We start from the raw sequence: 17,447 nt of genomic DNA, 5'->3' as shown, positions 1-17,447 counted from the left end.
AGTCCTTACTGTTGGGTGGCTGTTGTGTGAGCAACCCTACTGTTGGAGGCCCTGGATGGTGAGCGTCCTTACTGTTGGGTGGCTGGATGGTGAGCGTCATTACTGTTGGATGCCCTGGATGGTGAGCGTCCTTACTGTTGGGTGGCTAGATGGTGAGCATGCTTACTGTTGGGTGGCTGTTGTGTGAGCAACCCTACTGTTGGATACCCTGGATGGTGAGCGTCCTTACTGTTGGGTGGCTGGACGGTGAGCATGCTTACTGTTGGGTGGCTGGATGGTGAGCAACCCTACAGTTGGATGCCCTAGATGGTGAGCAACCCTACTGTTGGATGCCCTGGATGTTGAGCATCCTTACTGTTGGATGCCCTGGATGATGAGCGTCCTTAATGTTGGGTGGCTGGATGGTGAGTATGCTTACTGTTGGGTGGCTGGATGGTGAGCATGCTTACCGTTTGGTGTCTGGATGGTGAGCGACCTTACTGTTAGGTGGCTGGACGGTGAGAGTCCTTACTGTTGGGTGGCTGGATGGTGAGCGTCCTTACTGTTGGATGTCCTGGATGGTGAGCGTCCTTACTGTTGTGTGGCTGGATGGTGAGCGTCCTTACTGTTGGATGCCTGGATGGTGAGCGTCCTTACTGTTGGACGCCCTGGATGGTGAGCGTCCTTACTGTTGGGTGGCTGGATGGTGAGCATCCTTACTGTTGGATGTCCTGGATGTTGAGCGTCCTCACTGTTGGGTGGCTGGATGGTGCTGCCCTGGATGGTGAGCGTCCTTACTGTTGGATGCCTGGATGGTGAGCGTCCTTACTGTTGGATGCCCTGGATGCTGAGCGTCCTTACTGTTGGGTGGCTGGATGTTGAGCGTCCTTACTGTTGGATGTCCTGGATGGTGAGCATCCTTACTGTTGGATGACGTGGATGGTGATTGTCCTTACTGTTGGGTGGCTGGATGGTGCTGCCCTGGATTGTGAGCGTCCTTACTGTTGGGTGGCTGGATGGTGAGCATACTTAATGTTTGCTGGCTGGATGGTGAGCGTCCTTAGTGTTGGGTGGCTGGACGGTGAGCGTCCTTACTGTTGGGTGCCTGGATGGTGAGCGTCCTTACTGTTGGATGCCCTGGATGGTGAGCGTCCTTACAGTTGGGTGGCTGGATTATGAGAGACCTTACTGTTGGTTGGCTGGATGGTGAGCATCCTTACTGTTGGATGCCCAGGAAGATGAGCATCCTTACTGTTGGCTGGCTTGATGGTGAGCATCCTTACAGTTGGATGCCGTGGATGGTGATCGTCCTTACTGTTGGGTGGCTGGATGGTGCTGCCCTGGATGGTGAGCGTCCTTACTGTTGGGTGGCTGGATGGTGAGAGTCCTTACTGTTGGGTGGCTGGATGGTGAGCGTCCTTACTGTTGGATGCCCTGGATGGTGATCGTCCTTACTGTTGGGTGGCTGGATGGTGAGCGTCCTTAATGATGGATGCCTGGATGGTGAGCGTCCTTACTGTTGGATGCCCTGGATGGTGAGCGTCCTTACTGTTGGGTGGCTGGATGGTGAGCGTCCTTACTGTTGGATGCCTGGATGGTGCTGCCCTGTTGGTGAGCGTCCTTACTGTTGGGTGGCTGGATGGTGAGCATCCTTACTGTTGGGTGGCTGGATACTGAGCGTCCTTACTGTTGGGTGGCTGGATGGTGAGCGTCCTTACTGTTGGATGCCTGGATGGTGCTGCCCTGTTGGTGAGCGTCCTTACTGTTGGGTGGCTGGATGGTGATCGTCCTTACGGTTGGATGGCTAGATGGTGAGAGTGTGTACTGTTGGATGGCTGGACTGTGAGCATCGTTACTTTTGGGTGGCTGGATGGTGATCGTCCTTACGGTTGAATGGCTAGATGGTGAGAGTGTTTACTGTTGGATGGCTGGACTGTGAGCATCGTTACTTTTGGGTGGCTGGATGGTGAGCATCCCTACTGTTGGATGCCCTGGATGCTGAGCGTCCTTACTGTTGGCTGGATGGATGGTGAGCATCCTTTACTGTTGGAAGCCGTGGATGGTGAGCGTCCTTACTGTTGGCTGGCTGGATGGTGAGCGTCCTTACTGTTGGGTGGCTGGATGGTGAGCATCCTTACTGTTGGATGCCCTGGATGGTGAGCGTCCTTACTGTTGGGTGGCAGGATCGTGAGCATGCTTACTGTTGGGTGGCTGTTGTGTGAGCAACCCTACTGTTGGATACCCTGGATGGTGAGCGTCCTTACTGTTGGGTGGCTGGACGGTGAGCATGCTTACTGTTGGGTGGCTGGATGGTGAGCAACCCTACAGTTGGATGCCCTAGATGGTGAGCAACCCTACTGTTGGATGCCCTGGATGTTGAGCATCCTTACTGTTGGATGCCCTGGATGATGAGCGTCCTTAATGTTGGGTGGCTGGATGGTGAGTATGCTTACTGTTGGGTGGCTGGATGGTGAGCATGCTTACCGTTTGGTGTCTGGATGGTGAGCGTCCTTACTGTTAGGTGGCTGGACGGTGAGAGTCCTTACTGTTGGGTTGCTGGATGGTGAGCGTCCTTACTGTTGGATGTCCTGGATGGTGAGCGTCCTTACTGTTGGGTGGCTGGATGGTGAGCGTCCTTACTGTTGGATGCCTGGATGGTGAGCGTCCTTACTGTTGGACGCCCTGGATGGTGAGCGTCCTTACTGTTGGGTGGCTGGATGGTGAGCATCCTTACTGTTGGATGTCCTGGATGGTGAGCGTCCTCACTGTTGGGTGGCTGGATGGTGCTGCCCTGGATGGTGAGCGTCCTTACTGTTGTATGCCTGGATGGTGAGCGTCCTTACTGTTGGATGCCCTGAATGCTGAGCGTCCTTACTGTTGGGTGGATGGATGGTGAGCGTCCTTACTTTTGGATGTCCTGGATGGTGAGCATCCTTACTGTTGGATGACGTGGATGGTGATTGTCCTTACTGTTGGGTGGCTGGATGGTGCTGCCCTGGATTGTGAGCGTCCTTACTGTTGGGTGGCTGGATGGTGAGCATACTTAATGTTTGCTGGCTGGATGGTGAGCGTCCTTAGTGTTGGGTGGCTGGACGGTGAGCGTCCTTACTGTTGGGTGCCTGGATGGTGAGCGTCCTTACTGTTGGATGCCCTGGATGGTGAGCGTCCTTACAGTTGGGTGGCTGGATTATGAGAGACCTTACTGTTGGTTGGCTGGATGGTGAGCATCCTTACTGTTGGATGCCCAGGAAGATGAGCATCCTTACTGTTGGCTGGCTTGATGGTGAGCATCCTTACAGTTGGATGCCGTGGATGGTGATCGTCCTTACTGTTGGGTGGCTGGATGGTGCTGCCCTGGATGGTGAGCGTCCTTACTGTTGGGTGGCTGGATGTTGAGAGTCCTTACTGTTGGGTGGCTGGATGGTGAGCGTCCTTACTGTTGGATGCCCTGGATGGTGATCGTCCTTACTGTTGGGTGGCTGGATGGTGAGCGTCCTTAATGTTGGATGCCTGGATGGTGAGCGTCCTTACTGTTGGATGCCCTGGATGGTGAGCGTCCTTACTGTTGGGTGGCTGGATGGTGAGCGTCCTTACTGTTGGATGCCTGGATGGTGCTGCCCTGTTGGTGAGCGTCCTTACTGTTGGGTGGCTGGATGGTGAGCGTCCTTACTGTTGGGTGGCTGGATGGTGAGCATCCTTACTGTTGGATGCCCTGGATGGTGAGCGTCCTTACTGTTGGGTGGCAGGATCGTGAGCATGCTTACTGTTGGGTGGCTGTTGTGTGAGCAACGCTACTGTTGGATACCCTGGATGGTGAGCGTCCTTACTGTTGGGTGGCTGGATGGTGAGCATGCTTACTGTTGGATGCCCTGGATGGTGAGCAACCCTACTGTTGGATGCCCTGGATGTTGAGCATCCTTACTGTTGGATGCCCTGGATGATGAACGTCCTTACTGTTGGGTGGCTGGATGGTGAGTATGCTTACTGTTGGGTGGCTGGATGGTGAGCATGCTTACCATTGGGTGTCTGGATGGTGAGCGTCCTTACTGTTGGGTGGCTGGAAGATGAGAGTCCTTACTGTTGGGTGGCAGAACAGTGACCGTCCTTACTGTTGAGTGCCTGAATGGTGATCGTCTTTACTGTTGGGTGGCTGGATGGTGCTGCCCTGGATGGTGAGCGTCCTTACTGTTGGGTGGCTGGATGGTGAGCATCCTTACTGTTGGGTGGCTGGATTGTGAGAGTCCTTACGGTTGGGTGCCTGGATGGTGAGCGTCCTTACTGTTGGATGCCCTGGATGCTGTGCGTCCTTACTGTTGGGTGGCTGGATGGTGAGCGTCCTTACTTTTGGATGTCCTGGATGGTGAGCATCCTTACTGTTGGATGACGTGGATGGTGATTGTCCTTACTGTTGGGTGGCTGGATGGTGCTGCCCTGGATTGTGAGCGTCCTTACTGTTGGGTGGCTGGATGGTGAGCATACTTAATGTTTGCTGGCTGGATGGTGAGCGTCCTTAGTGTTGGGTGGCTGGACGGTGAGCGTCCTTACTGTTGTGTGCCTGGATGGTGAGCGTCCTTACTGTTGGATGCCCTGGATGGTGAGCGTCCTTACAGTTGGGTGGCTGGATTATGAGAGACCTTACTGTTGGTTGGCTGGATGGTGAGCATCCTTACTGTTGGATGCCCAGGAAGATGAGCATCCTTACTGTTGGCTGGCTTGATGGTGAGCATCCTTACAGTTGGATGCCGTGGATGGTGATCGTCCTTACTGTTGGGTGGCTGGATGGTGCTGCCCTGGATGGTGAGCGTCCTTACTGTTGGGTGGCTGGATGGTGAGAGTCCTTACTGTTGGGTGGCTGGATGGTGAGCGTCCTTACTGTTGGATGCCCTGGATGGTGATCGTCCTTACTGTTGGGTGGCTGGATGGTGAGCGTCCTTAATGTTGGATGCCTGGATGGTGAGCGTCCTTACTGTTGGATGCCCTGGATGGTGAGCGTCCTTACTGTTGGGTGGCTGGATGGTGAGCGTCCTTACTGTTGGATGCCTGGATGGTGCTGCCCTGTTGGTGAGCGTCCTTACTGTTGGGTGGCTGGATGGTGAGCGTCCTTACTGTTGGGTGGCTGGATGGTGAGCATCCTTACTGTTGGATGCCCTGGATGGTGAGCGTCCTTACTGTTGGGTGGCAGGATCGTGAGCATGCTTACTGTTGGGTGGCTGTTGTGTGAGCAACGCTACTGTTGGATACCCTGGATGGTGAGCGTCCTTACTGTTGGGTGGCTGGATGGTGAGCATGCTTACTGTTGGATGCCCTGGATGGTGAGCAACCCTACTGTTGGATGCCCTGGATGTTGAGCATCCTTACTGTTGGATGCCCTGGATGATGAGCGTCCTTACTGTTGGGTGGCTGGATGGTGAGTATGCTTACTGTTGGGTGGCTGGATGGTGAGCATGCTTACCGTTGGGTGTCTGGATGGTGAGCGTCCTTACTGTTGTGTGGCTGGACGATGAGAGTCCTTACTGTTGGGTGGCAGAACAGTGACCGTCCTTACTGTTGAGTGCCTGAATGGTGATCGTCTTTACTGTTGGGTGGCTGGATGGTGCTGCCCTGGATGGTGAGCGTCCTTACTGTTGGGTGGCTGGATGGTGAGCATCCTTACTGTTGGGTGGCTGGATTGTGAGAGTCCTTACGGTTGGGTGCCTGGATGGTGAGAGTCCTTACTGTTGGATGCCTGGATGGTGCTGCCCTGTTGGTGAGCGTCCTTACTGTTGGGTGGCTGGATGGTGATCGTCCTTACCGTTGGATGGCTAGATGGTGAGAGTGTTTACTGTTGGATGGCTGGACTGTGAGCATCGTTACTTTTGGGTGGCTGCATGGTGATCGTCCTTACGGTTGAATGGCTAGATGGTGAGAGTGTTTACTGTTGGATGGCTGGACTGTGAGCATCGTTACTTTTGGGTGGCTGGATGGTGAGCATCCCTACTGTTGGATGCCCTGGATGCTGAGCGTCCTTACTGTTGGCTGGATGGATGGTGAGCATCCTTTACTGTTGGAAGCCGTGGATGGTGAGCGTCCTTACTGTTGGCTGGCTGGATGGTGAGCGTCCTTACTGTTGGGTGGCTGGATGGTGAGCATCCTTACTGTTGGATGACCTGGATGGTGAGCGTCCTTACTGTTGGGTGGCAGGATCGTGAGCATGCTTACTGTTGGGTGGCTGTTGTGTGAGCAACGCTACTGTTGGATACCCTGGTTGGTGAGCGTCCTTACTGTTGGGTGGCTGGATGGTGAGCATGCTTACTGTTGGATGCCCTGGATGGTGAGCAACCCTACTGTTGGATGCCCTGGATGTTGAGCATCCTTACTGTTGGATGCCCTGGATGATGAGCGTCCTTACTGTTGGGTGGCTGGATGGTGAGTATGCTTACTGTTGGGTGGCTGGATGGTGAGCATGCTTACCGTTGGGTGTCTGGATGGTGAGCATCCTTACTGTTGGGTGGCTGGACGGTGAGAGTCCTTACTGTTGGGTGGCTGGATAATGAGCGTCCTTACTGTTAGTTGGCCGGACGGTGAGCGTCCTTACTGTTGGGTGGCTGGATGGTGCTGCCCTGGATGGTGAGCGTCCTTACTGTTGGATGCCTGGATGGTGAGCGTCCTTACAGTTGGATGCCCTGGATGGTGAGCGTCCTTACTGTTGGGTGGCTGGATGGTGAGCGTCCATACTGTTGGATGTCCTGGATGGTGAGCATCCTCACTGTTGGGTGGCTGGATGGTGAGCGTCCTTACTGTTGGGTGCCTGGATGGTGAGCGTCCTTACTGTTGGATGCCTGGATGGTGCTGCCCTGTTGGTGAGAGTCCTTACTGTTGGGTGGCTGGATGGTGAGCATCCTTACAGTTGTGTGCCTGGATGGTGAGTATCCTTACTGTTTGGTGGCTGGATGGTGAGAGTCCTCACTGTTGGGTGCCTGGATGGTGAGAGTCCTTACTGTTGGGTGGCTGTTGTGTGAGCAACCCTACTGTTGGAGGCCCTGGATGGTGAGCGTCCTTACTGTTGGGTGGCTGGATGGTGAGCGTCATTACTGTTGGATGCCCTGGATGGTGAGCGTCCTTACTGTTGGGTGGCTAGTTGGTGAGCATGCTTACTGTTGGGTGGCTGTTGTGTGAGCAACCCTACTGTTGGATACCCTGGATGGTGAGCGTCCTTACTGTTGGGTGGCTGGACGGTGAGCATGCTTACTGTTGGGTGGCTGGATGGTGAGCAACCCTACAGTTGGATGCCCTGGATGGTGAGCGTCCTTACTGTTGGGTGGCAGGATCGTGAGCATGCTTACTGTTGGGTGGCTGTTGTGTGAGCAACGCTACTGTTGGATACCCTGGATGGTGAGCGTCCTTACTGTTGGGTGGCTGGATGGTGAGCATGCTTACTGTTGGATGCCCTGGATGGTGAGCAACCCTACTGTTGGATGCCCTGGATGTTGAGCATCCTTACTGTTGGATGCCCTGGATGATGAACGTCCTTACTGTTGGGTGGCTGGATGGTGAGTATGCTTACTGTTGGGTGGCTGGATGGTGAGCATGCTTACCATTGGGTGTCTGGATGGTGAGCGTCCTTACTGTTGGGTGGCTGGAAGATGAGAGTCCTTACTGTTGGGTGGCAGAACAGTGACCGTCCTTACTGTTGAGTGCCTGAATGGTGATCGTCTTTACTGTTGGGTGGCTGGATGGTGCTGCCCTGGATGGTGAGCGTCCTTACTGTTGGGTGGCTGGATGGTGAGCATCCTTACTGTTGGGTGGCTGGATTGTGAGAGTCCTTACGGTTGGGTGCCTGGATGGTGAGCGTCCTTACTGTTGGATGCCCTGGATGCTGTGCGTCCTTACTGTTGGGTGGCTGGATGGTGAGCGTCCTTACTTTTGGATGTCCTGGATGGTGAGCATCCTTACTGTTGGATGACGTGGATGGTGATTGTCCTTACTGTTGGGTGGCTGGATGGTGCTGCCCTGGATTGTGAGCGTCCTTACTGTTGGGTGGCTGGATGGTGAGCATACTTAATGTTTGCTGGCTGGATGGTGAGCGTCCTTAGTGTTGGGTGGCTGGACGGTGAGCGTCCTTACTGTTGGGTGCCTGGATGGTGAGCGTCCTTACTGTTGGATGCCCTGGATGGTGAGCGTCCTTACAGTTGGGTGGCTGGATTATGAGAGACCTTACTGTTGGTTGGCTGGATGGTGAGCATCCTTACTGTTGGATGCCCAGGAAGATGAGCATCCTTACTGTTGGCTGGCTTGATGGTGAGCATCCTTACAGTTGGATGCCGTGGATGGTGATCGTCCTTACTGTTGGGTGGCTGGATGGTGCTGCCCTGGATGGTGAGCGTCCTTACTGTTGGGTGGCTGGATGGTGAGAGTCCTTACTGTTGGGTGGCTGGATGGTGAGCGTCCTTACTGTTGGATGCCCTGGATGGTGATCGTCCTTACTGTTGGGTGGCTGGATGGTGAGCGTCCTTAATGTTGGATGCCTGGATGGTGAGCGTCCTTACTGTTGGATGCCCTGGATGGTGAGCGTCCTTACTGTTGGGTGGCTGGATGGTGAGCGTCCTTACTGTTGGATGCCTGGATGGTGCTGCCCTGTTGGTGAGCGTCCTTACTGTTGGGTGGCTGGATGGTGAGCGTCCTTACTGTTGGGTGGCTGGATGGTGAGCATCCTTACTGTTGGATGCCCTGGATGGTGAGCGTCCTTACTGTTGGGTGGCAGGATCGTGAGCATGCTTACTGTTGGGTGGCTGTTGTGTGAGCAACGCTACTGTTGGATACCCTGGATGGTGAGCGTCCTTACTGTTGGGTGGCTGGATGGTGAGCATGCTTACTGTTGGATGCCCTGGATGGTGAGCAACCCTACTGTTGGATGCCCTGGATGTTGAGCATCCTTACTGTTGGATGCCCTGGATGATGAGCGTCCTTACTGTTGGGTGGCTGGATGGTGAGTATGCTTACTGTTGGGTGGCTGGATGGTGAGCATGCTTACCGTTGGGTGTCTGGATGGTGAGCGTCCTTACTGTTGTGTGGCTGGACGATGAGAGTCCTTACTGTTGGGTGGCAGAACAGTGACCGTCCTTACTGTTGAGTGCCTGAATGGTGATCGTCTTTACTGTTGGGTGGCTGGATGGTGCTGCCCTGGATGGTGAGCGTCCTTACTGTTGGGTGGCTGGATGGTGAGCATCCTTACTGTTGGGTGGCTGGATTGTGAGAGTCCTTACGGTTGGGTGCCTGGATGGTGAGAGTCCTTACTGTTGGATGCCTGGATGGTGCTGCCCTGTTGGTGAGCGTCCTTACTGTTGGGTGGCTGGATGGTGATCGTCCTTACCGTTGGATGGCTAGATGGTGAGAGTGTTTACTGTTGGATGGCTGGACTGTGAGCATCGTTACTTTTGGGTGGCTGCATGGTGATCGTCCTTACGGTTGAATGGCTAGATGGTGAGAGTGTTTACTGTTGGATGGCTGGACTGTGAGCATCGTTACTTTTGGGTGGCTGGATGGTGAGCATCCCTACTGTTGGATGCCCTGGATGCTGAGCGTCCTTACTGTTGGCTGGATGGATGGTGAGCATCCTTTACTGTTGGAAGCCGTGGATGGTGAGCGTCCTTACTGTTGGCTGGCTGGATGGTGAGCGTCCTTACTGTTGGGTGGCTGGATGGTGAGCATCCTTACTGTTGGATGACCTGGATGGTGAGCGTCCTTACTGTTGGGTGGCAGGATCGTGAGCATGCTTACTGTTGGGTGGCTGTTGTGTGAGCAACGCTACTGTTGGATACCCTGGTTGGTGAGCGTCCTTACTGTTGGGTGGCTGGATGGTGAGCATGCTTACTGTTGGATGCCCTGGATGGTGAGCAACCCTACTGTTGGATGCCCTGGATGTTGAGCATCCTTACTGTTGGATGCCCTGGATGATGAGCGTCCTTACTGTTGGGTGGCTGGATGGTGAGTATGCTTACTGTTGGGTGGCTGGATGGTGAGCATGCTTACCGTTGGGTGTCTGGATGGTGAGCATCCTTACTGTTGGGTGGCTGGACGGTGAGAGTCCTTACTGTTGGGTGGCTGGATAATGAGCGTCCTTACTGTTAGTTGGCCGGACGGTGAGCGTCCTTACTGTTGGGTGGCTGGATGGTGCTGCCCTGGATGGTGAGCGTCCTTACTGTTGGATGCCTGGATGGTGAGCGTCCTTACAGTTGGATGCCCTGGATGGTGAGCGTCCTTACTGTTGGGTGGCTGGATGGTGAGCGTCCATACTGTTGGATGTCCTGGATGGTGAGCATCCTCACTGTTGGGTGGCTGGATGGTGAGCGTCCTTACTGTTGGGTGCCTGGATGGTGAGCGTCCTTACTGTTGGATGCCTGGATGGTGCTGCCCTGTTGGTGAGAGTCCTTACTGTTGGGTGGCTGGATGGTGAGCATCCTTACAGTTGTGTGCCTGGATGGTGAGTATCCTTACTGTTTGGTGGCTGGATGGTGAGAGTCCTCACTGTTGGGTGCCTGGATGGTGAGAGTCCTTACTGTTGGGTGGCTGTTGTGTGAGCAACCCTACTGTTGGAGGCCCTGGATGGTGAGCGTCCTTACTGTTGGGTGGCTGGATGGTGAGCGTCATTACTGTTGGATGCCCTGGATGGTGAGCGTCCTTACTGTTGGGTGGCTAGATGGTGAGCATGCTTACTGTTGGGTGGCTGTTGTGTGAGCAACCCTACTGTTGGATACCCTGGATGGTGAGCGTCCTTACTGTTGGGTGGCTGGACGGTGAGCATGCTTACTGTTGGGTGGCTGGATGGTGAGCAACCCTACAGTTGGATGCCCTAGATGGTGAGCAACCCTACTGTTGGATGCCCTGGATGTTGAGCATCCTTACTGTTGGATGCCCTGGATGATGAGCGTCCTTAATGTTGGGTGGCTGGATGGTGAGTATGCTTACTGTTGGGTGGCTGGATGGTGAGCATGCTTACCGTTTGGTGTCTGGATGGTGAGCGACCTTACTGTTAGGTGGCTGGACGGTGAGAGTCCTTACTGTTGGGTGGCTGGATGGTGAGCGTCCTTACTGTTGGATGTCCTGGATGGTGAGCGTCCTTACTGTTGGGTGGCTGGATGGTGAGCGTCCTTACTGTTGGATGCCTGGATGGTGAGCGTCCTTACTGTTGGACGCCCTGGATGGTGAGCGTCCTTACTGTTGGGTGGCTGGATGGTGAGCATCCTTACTGTTGGATGTCCTGGATGGTGAGCGTCCTCACTGTTGGGTGGCTGGATGGTGCTGCCCTGGATGGTGAGCGTCCTTACTGTTGGATGCCTGGATGGTGAGCGTCCTTACTGTTGGATGCCCTGGATGCTGAGCGTCCTTACTGTTGGGTGGCTGGATGTTGAGCGTCCTTACTGTTGGATGTCCTGGATGGTGAGCATCCTTACTGTTGGATGACGTGGATGGTGATTGTCCTTACTGTTGGGTGGCTGGATGGTGCTGCCCTGGATTGTGAGCGTCCTTACTGTTGGGTGGCTGGATGGTGAGCATACTTAATGTTTGCTGGCTGGATGGTGAGCGTCCTTAGTGTTGGGTGGCTGGACGGTGAGCGTCCTTACTGTTGGGTGCCTGGATGGTGAGCGTCCTTACTGTTGGATGCCCTGGATGGTGAGCGTCCTTACAGTTGGGTGGCTGGATTATGAGAGACCTTACTGTTGGTTGGCTGGATGGTGAGCATCCTTACTGTTGGATGCCCAGGAAGATGAGCATCCTTACTGTTGGCTGGCTTGATGGTGATCATCCTTACAGTTGGATGCCGTGGATGGTGATCGTCCTTACTGTTGGGTGGCTGGATGGTGCTGCCCTGGATGGTGAGCGTCCTTACTGTTGGGTGGCTGGATGGTGAGAGTCCTTACTGTTGGGTGGCTGGATGGTGAGCGTCCTTACTGTTGGATGCCCTGGATGGTGATCGTCCTTACTGTTGGGTGGCTGGATGGTGAGCGTCCTTAATGATGGATGCCTGGATGGTGAGCGTCCTTACTGTTGGATGCCCTGGATGGTGAGCGTCCTTACTGTTGGGTGGCTGGATGGTGAGCGTCCTTACTGTTGGATGCCTGGATGGTGCTGCCCTGTTGGTGAGCGTCCTTACTGTTGGGTGGCTGGATGGTGAGCATCCTTACTGTTGGGTGGCTGGATACTGAGCGTCCTTACTGTTGGGTGGCTGGATGGTGAGCGTCCTTACTGTTGGATGCCTGGATGGTGCTGCCCTGTTGGTGAGCGTCCTTACTGTTGGGTGGCTGGATGGTGATCGTCCTTACGGTTGGATGGCTAGATGGTGAGAGTGTGTACTGTTGGATGGCTGGACTGTGAGCATCGTTACTTTTGGGTGGCTGGATGGTGATCGTCCTTACGGTTGAATGGCTAGATGGTGAGAGTGTTTACTGTTGGATGGCTGGACTGTGAGCATCGTTACTTTTGGGTGGCTGGATGGTGAGCATCCCTACTGTTGGATGCCCTGGATGCTGAGCGTCCTTACTGTTGGCTGGATGGATGGTGAGCATCCTTTACTGTTGGAATCCGTGGATGGTGAGCGTCCTTACTGTTGGCTGGCTGGATGGTGAGCGTCCTTACTGTTGGGTGGCTGGATGGTGAGCATCCTTACTGTTGGATGCCCTGGATGGTGAGCGTCCTTACTGTTGGGTGGCAGGATCGTGAGCATGCTTACTGTTGGGTGGCTGTTGTGTGAGCAACCCTACTGTTGGATACCCTGGATGGTGAGCGTCCTTACTGTTGGGTGGCTGGACGGTGAGCATGCTTACTGTTGGGTGGCTGGATGGTGAGCAACCCTACAGTTGGATGCCCTAGATGGTGAGCAACCCTACTGTTGGATGCCCTGGATGTTGAGCATCCTTACTGTTGGATGCCCTGGATGATGAGCGTCCTTAATGTTGGGTGGCTGGATGGTGAGTATGCTTACTGTTGGGTGGCTGGATGGTGAGCATGCTTACCGTTTGGTGTCTGGATGGTGAGCGTCCTTACTGTTAGGTGGCTGGACGGTGAGAGTCCTTACTGTTGGGTGGCTGGATGGTGAGCGTCCTTACTGTTGGATGTCCTGGATGGTGAGCGTCCTTACTGTTGGGTGGCTGGATGGTGAGCGTCCTTACTGTTGGATGCCTGGATGGTGAGCGTCCTTACTGTTGGACGCCCTGGATGGTGAGCGTCCTTACTGTTGGGTGGCTGGATGGTGAGCATCCTTACTGTTGGATGTCCTGGATGGTGAGCGTCCTCACTGTTGGGTGGCTGGATGGTGCTTCCCTGGATGGTGAGCGTCCTTACTGTTGGATGCCTGGATGGTGAGCGTCCTTACTGTTGGATGCCCTGGATGCTGAGCGTCCTTACTGTTGGGTGGCTGGATGGTGAGCGTCCTTACTTTTGGATGTCCTGGATGGTGAGCATCCTTACTGTTGGATGACGTGGATGGTGATTGTCCTTACTGTTGGGTGGCTGGATGGTGCTGCCCTGGATTGTGAGCGTCCTTACTGTTGGGTGGCTGGATGGTGAGCATACTTAATGTTTGCTGGCTGGATGGTGAGCGTCCTTAGTGTTGGGTGGCTGGACGGTGAGCGTCCTTACTGTTGGGTGCCTGGATGGTGAGCGTCCTTACTGTTGGATGCCCTGGATGGTGAGCGTCCTTACAGTTGGGTGGCTGGATTATGAGAGACCTTACTGTTGGTTGGCTGGATGGTGAGCATCCTTACTGTTGGATGCCCAGGAAGATGAGCATCCTTACTGTTGGCTGGCTTGATGGTGAGCATCCTTACAGTTGGATGCCGTGGATGGTGATCGTCCTTACTGTTGGGTGGCTGGATGGTGCTGCCCTGGATGGTGAGCGTCCTTACTGTTGGGTGGCTGGATGTTGAGAGTCCTTACTGTTGGGTGGCTGGATGGTGAGCGTCCTTACTGTTGGATGCCCTGGATGGTGATCGTCCTTACTGTTGGGTGGCTGGATGGTGAGCGTCCTTAATGATGGATGCCTGGATGGTGAGCGTCCTTACTGTTGGATGCCCTGGATGGTGAGCGTCCTTACTGTTGGGTGGCTGGATGGTGAGCGTCCTTACTGTTGGATGCCTGGATGGTGCTGCCCTGTTGGTGAGCGTCCTTACTGTTGGGTGGCTGGATGGTGAGCATCCTTACTGTTGGGTGGCTGGATACTGAGCGTCCTTACTGTTGGGTGGCTGGATGGTGAGCGTCCTTACTGTTGGATGCCTGGATGGTGCTGCCCTGTTGGTGAGCGTCCTTACTGTTGGGTGGCTGGATGGTGATCGTCCTTACGGTTGGATGGCTAGATGGTGAGAGTGTGTACTGTTGGATGGCTGGACTGTGAGCATCGTTACTTTTGGGTGGCTGGATGGTGATCGTCCTTACGGTTGAATGGCTAGATGGTGAGAGTGTTTACTGTTGGATGGCTGGACTGTGAGCATCGTTACTTTTGGGTGGCTGGATGGTGAGCATCCCTACTGTTGGATGCCCTGGATGCTGAGCGTCCTTACTGTTGGCTGGATGGATGGTGAGCATCCTTTACTGTTGGAATCCGTGGATGGTGAGCGTCCTTACTGTTGGCTGGCTGGATGGTGAGCGTCCTTACTGTTGGGTGGCTGGATGGTGAGCATCCTTACTGTTGGATGCCCTGGATGGTGAGCGTCCTTACTGTTGGGTGGCAGGATCGTGAGCATGCTTACTGTTGGGTGGCTGTTGTGTGAGCAACCCTACTGTTGGATACCCTGGATGGTGAGCGTCCTTACTGTTGGGTGGCTGGACGGTGAGCATGCTTACTGTTGGGTGGCTGGATGGTGAGCAACCCTACAGTTGGATGCCCTAGATGGTGAGCAACCCTACTGTTGGATGCCCTGGATGTTGAGCATCCTTACTGTTGGATGCCCTGGATGATGAGCGTCCTTAATGTTGGGTGGCTGGATGGTGAGTATGCTTACTGTTGGGTGGCTGGATGGTGAGCATGCTTACCGTTTGGTGTCTGGATGGTGAGCGTCCTTACTGTTAGGTGGCTGGACGGTGAGAGTCCTTACTGTTGGGTGGCTGGATGGTGAGCGTCCTTACTGTTGGATGTCCTGGATGGTGAGCGTCCTTACTGTTGGGTGGCTGGATGGTGAGCGTCCTTACTGTTGGATGCCTGGATGGTGAGCGTCCTTACTGTTGGACGCCCTGGATGGTGAGCGTCCTTACTGTTGGGTGGCTGGATGGTGAGCATCCTTACTGTTGGATGTCCTGGATGGTGAGCGTCCTCACTGTTGGGTGGCTGGATGGTGCTTCCCTGGATGGTGAGCGTCCTTACTGTTGGATGCCTGGATGGTGAGCGTCCTTACTGTTGGATGCCCTGGATGCTGAGCGTCCTTACTGTTGGGTGGCTGGATGGTGAGCGTCCTTACTTTTGGATGTCCTGGATGGTGAGCATCCTTACTGTTGGATGACGTGGATGGTGATTGTCCTTACTGTTGGGTGGCTGGATGGTGCTGCCCTGGATTGTGAGCGTCCTTACTGTTGGGTGGCTGGATGGTGAGCATACTTAATGTTTGCTGGCTGGATGGTGAGCGTCCTTAGTGTTGGGTGGCTGGACGGTGAGCGTCCTTACTGTTGGGTGCCTGGATGGTGAGCGTCCTTACTGTTGGATGCCCTGGATGGTGAGCGTCCTTACAGTTGGGTGGCTGGATTATGAGAGACCTTACTGTTGGTTGGCTGGATGGTGAGCATCCTTACTGTTGGATGCCCAGGAAGATGAGCATCCTTACTGTTGGCTGGCTTGATGGTGAGCATCCTTACAGTTGGATGCCGTGGATGGTGATCGTCCTTACTGTTGGGTGGCTGGATGGTGCTGCCCTGGATGGTGAGCGTCCTTACTGTTGGGTGGCTGGATGTTGAGAGTCCTTACTGTTGGGTGGCTGGATGGTGAGCGTCCTTACTGTTGGATGCCCTGGATGGTGATCGTCCTTACTGTTGGGTGGCTGGATGGTGAGCGTCCTTAATGTTGGATGCCTGGATGGTGAGCGTCCTTACTGTTGGATGCCCTGGATGGTGAGCGTCCTTACTGTTGGGTGGCTGGATGGTGAGCGTCCTTACTGTTGGATGCCTGGATGGTGCTGCCCTGTTGGTGAGCGTCCTTACTGTTGGGTGGCTGGATGGTGAGCATCCTTACTGTTGGATGCCCTGGATGGTGAGCGTCCTTACTGTTGGGTGGCAGGATCGTGAGCATGCTTACTGTTGGGTGGCTGTTGTGTGAGCAACGCTACTGTTGGATACCCTGGATGGTGAGCGTCCTTACTGTTGGGTGGCTGGATGGTGAGCATGCTTACTGTTGGATGCCCTGGATGGTGAGCAACCCTACTGTTGGATGCCCTGGATGTTGAGCATCCTTACTGTTGGATGCCCTGGATGATGAACGTCCTTACTGTTGGGTGGCTGGATGGTGAGTATGCTTACTGTTGGGTGGCTGGATGGTGAGCATGTTTACCGTTGGGTGTCTGGATGGTGAGCGTCCTTACTGTTGGGTGGCTGGAAGATGAGAGTCCTTACTGTTGGGTGGCAGAACAGTGACCGTCCTTACTGTTGAGTGCCTGAATGGTGATCGTCTTTACTGTTGGGTGGCTGGATGGTGCTGCCCTGGATGGTGAGCGTCCTTACTGTTGGGTGGCTGGATGGTGAGCATCCTTACTGTTGGGTGGCTGGATTGTGAGAGTCCTTACGGTTGGGTGCCTGGATGGTGAGAGTCCTTACTGTTGGATGCCTGGATGGTGCTGCCCTGTTGGTGAGCGTCCTTACTGTTGGGTGGCTGGATGGTGATCGTCCTTACGGTTGGATGGCTAGATGGTGAGAGTGTTTACTGTTGGATGGCTGGACTGTGAGCATCGTTACTTTTGGGTGGCTGGATGGTGATCGTCCTTACGGTTGAATGGCTAGATGGTGAGAGTGTTTACTGTTGGATGGCTGGACTGTGAGCATCGTTAGTTTTGGGTGGCTGGATGGTGAGCATCCCTACTGTTGGATATCCTGGATGCTGAGCGTCCTTACTGTTGGCTGGATGGATGGTGAGCATCCTTTACTGTTGGAAGCCGTGGATGGTGAGCGTCCTTACTGTTGGCTGGCTGGATGGTGAGCGTCCTTACTGTTGGGTGGCTGGATGGTGAGCATCCTTACTGTTGGATGACCTGGATGGTGAGCGTCCTTACTGTTGGCTGGCAGGATCGTGAGCATGCTTACTGTTGGGTGGCTGTTGTGTGAGCAACGCTACTGTTGGATACCCTGGTTGGTGAGCGTCCTTACTGTTGGGTGGCTGGATGGTGAGCATGCTTACTGTTGGACGCCCTGGATAGTGAGCAACCCTACTGTTGGATGCCCTGGATGTTGAGCATCCTTACTGTTGGATGCCCTGGATGATGAGCGTCCTTACTGTTGGGTGGCTGGATGGTGAGTATGCT

The sequence above is a fragment of the Hemitrygon akajei genome, chromosome 1 (genome assembly GCF_048418815.1).
Source record: "Hemitrygon akajei chromosome 1, sHemAka1.3, whole genome shotgun sequence".
Classification (NCBI taxonomy): Eukaryota; Metazoa; Chordata; class Chondrichthyes; order Myliobatiformes; family Dasyatidae; genus Hemitrygon; species Hemitrygon akajei.
Note: the sequence above shows the minus strand (reverse complement) of the source record.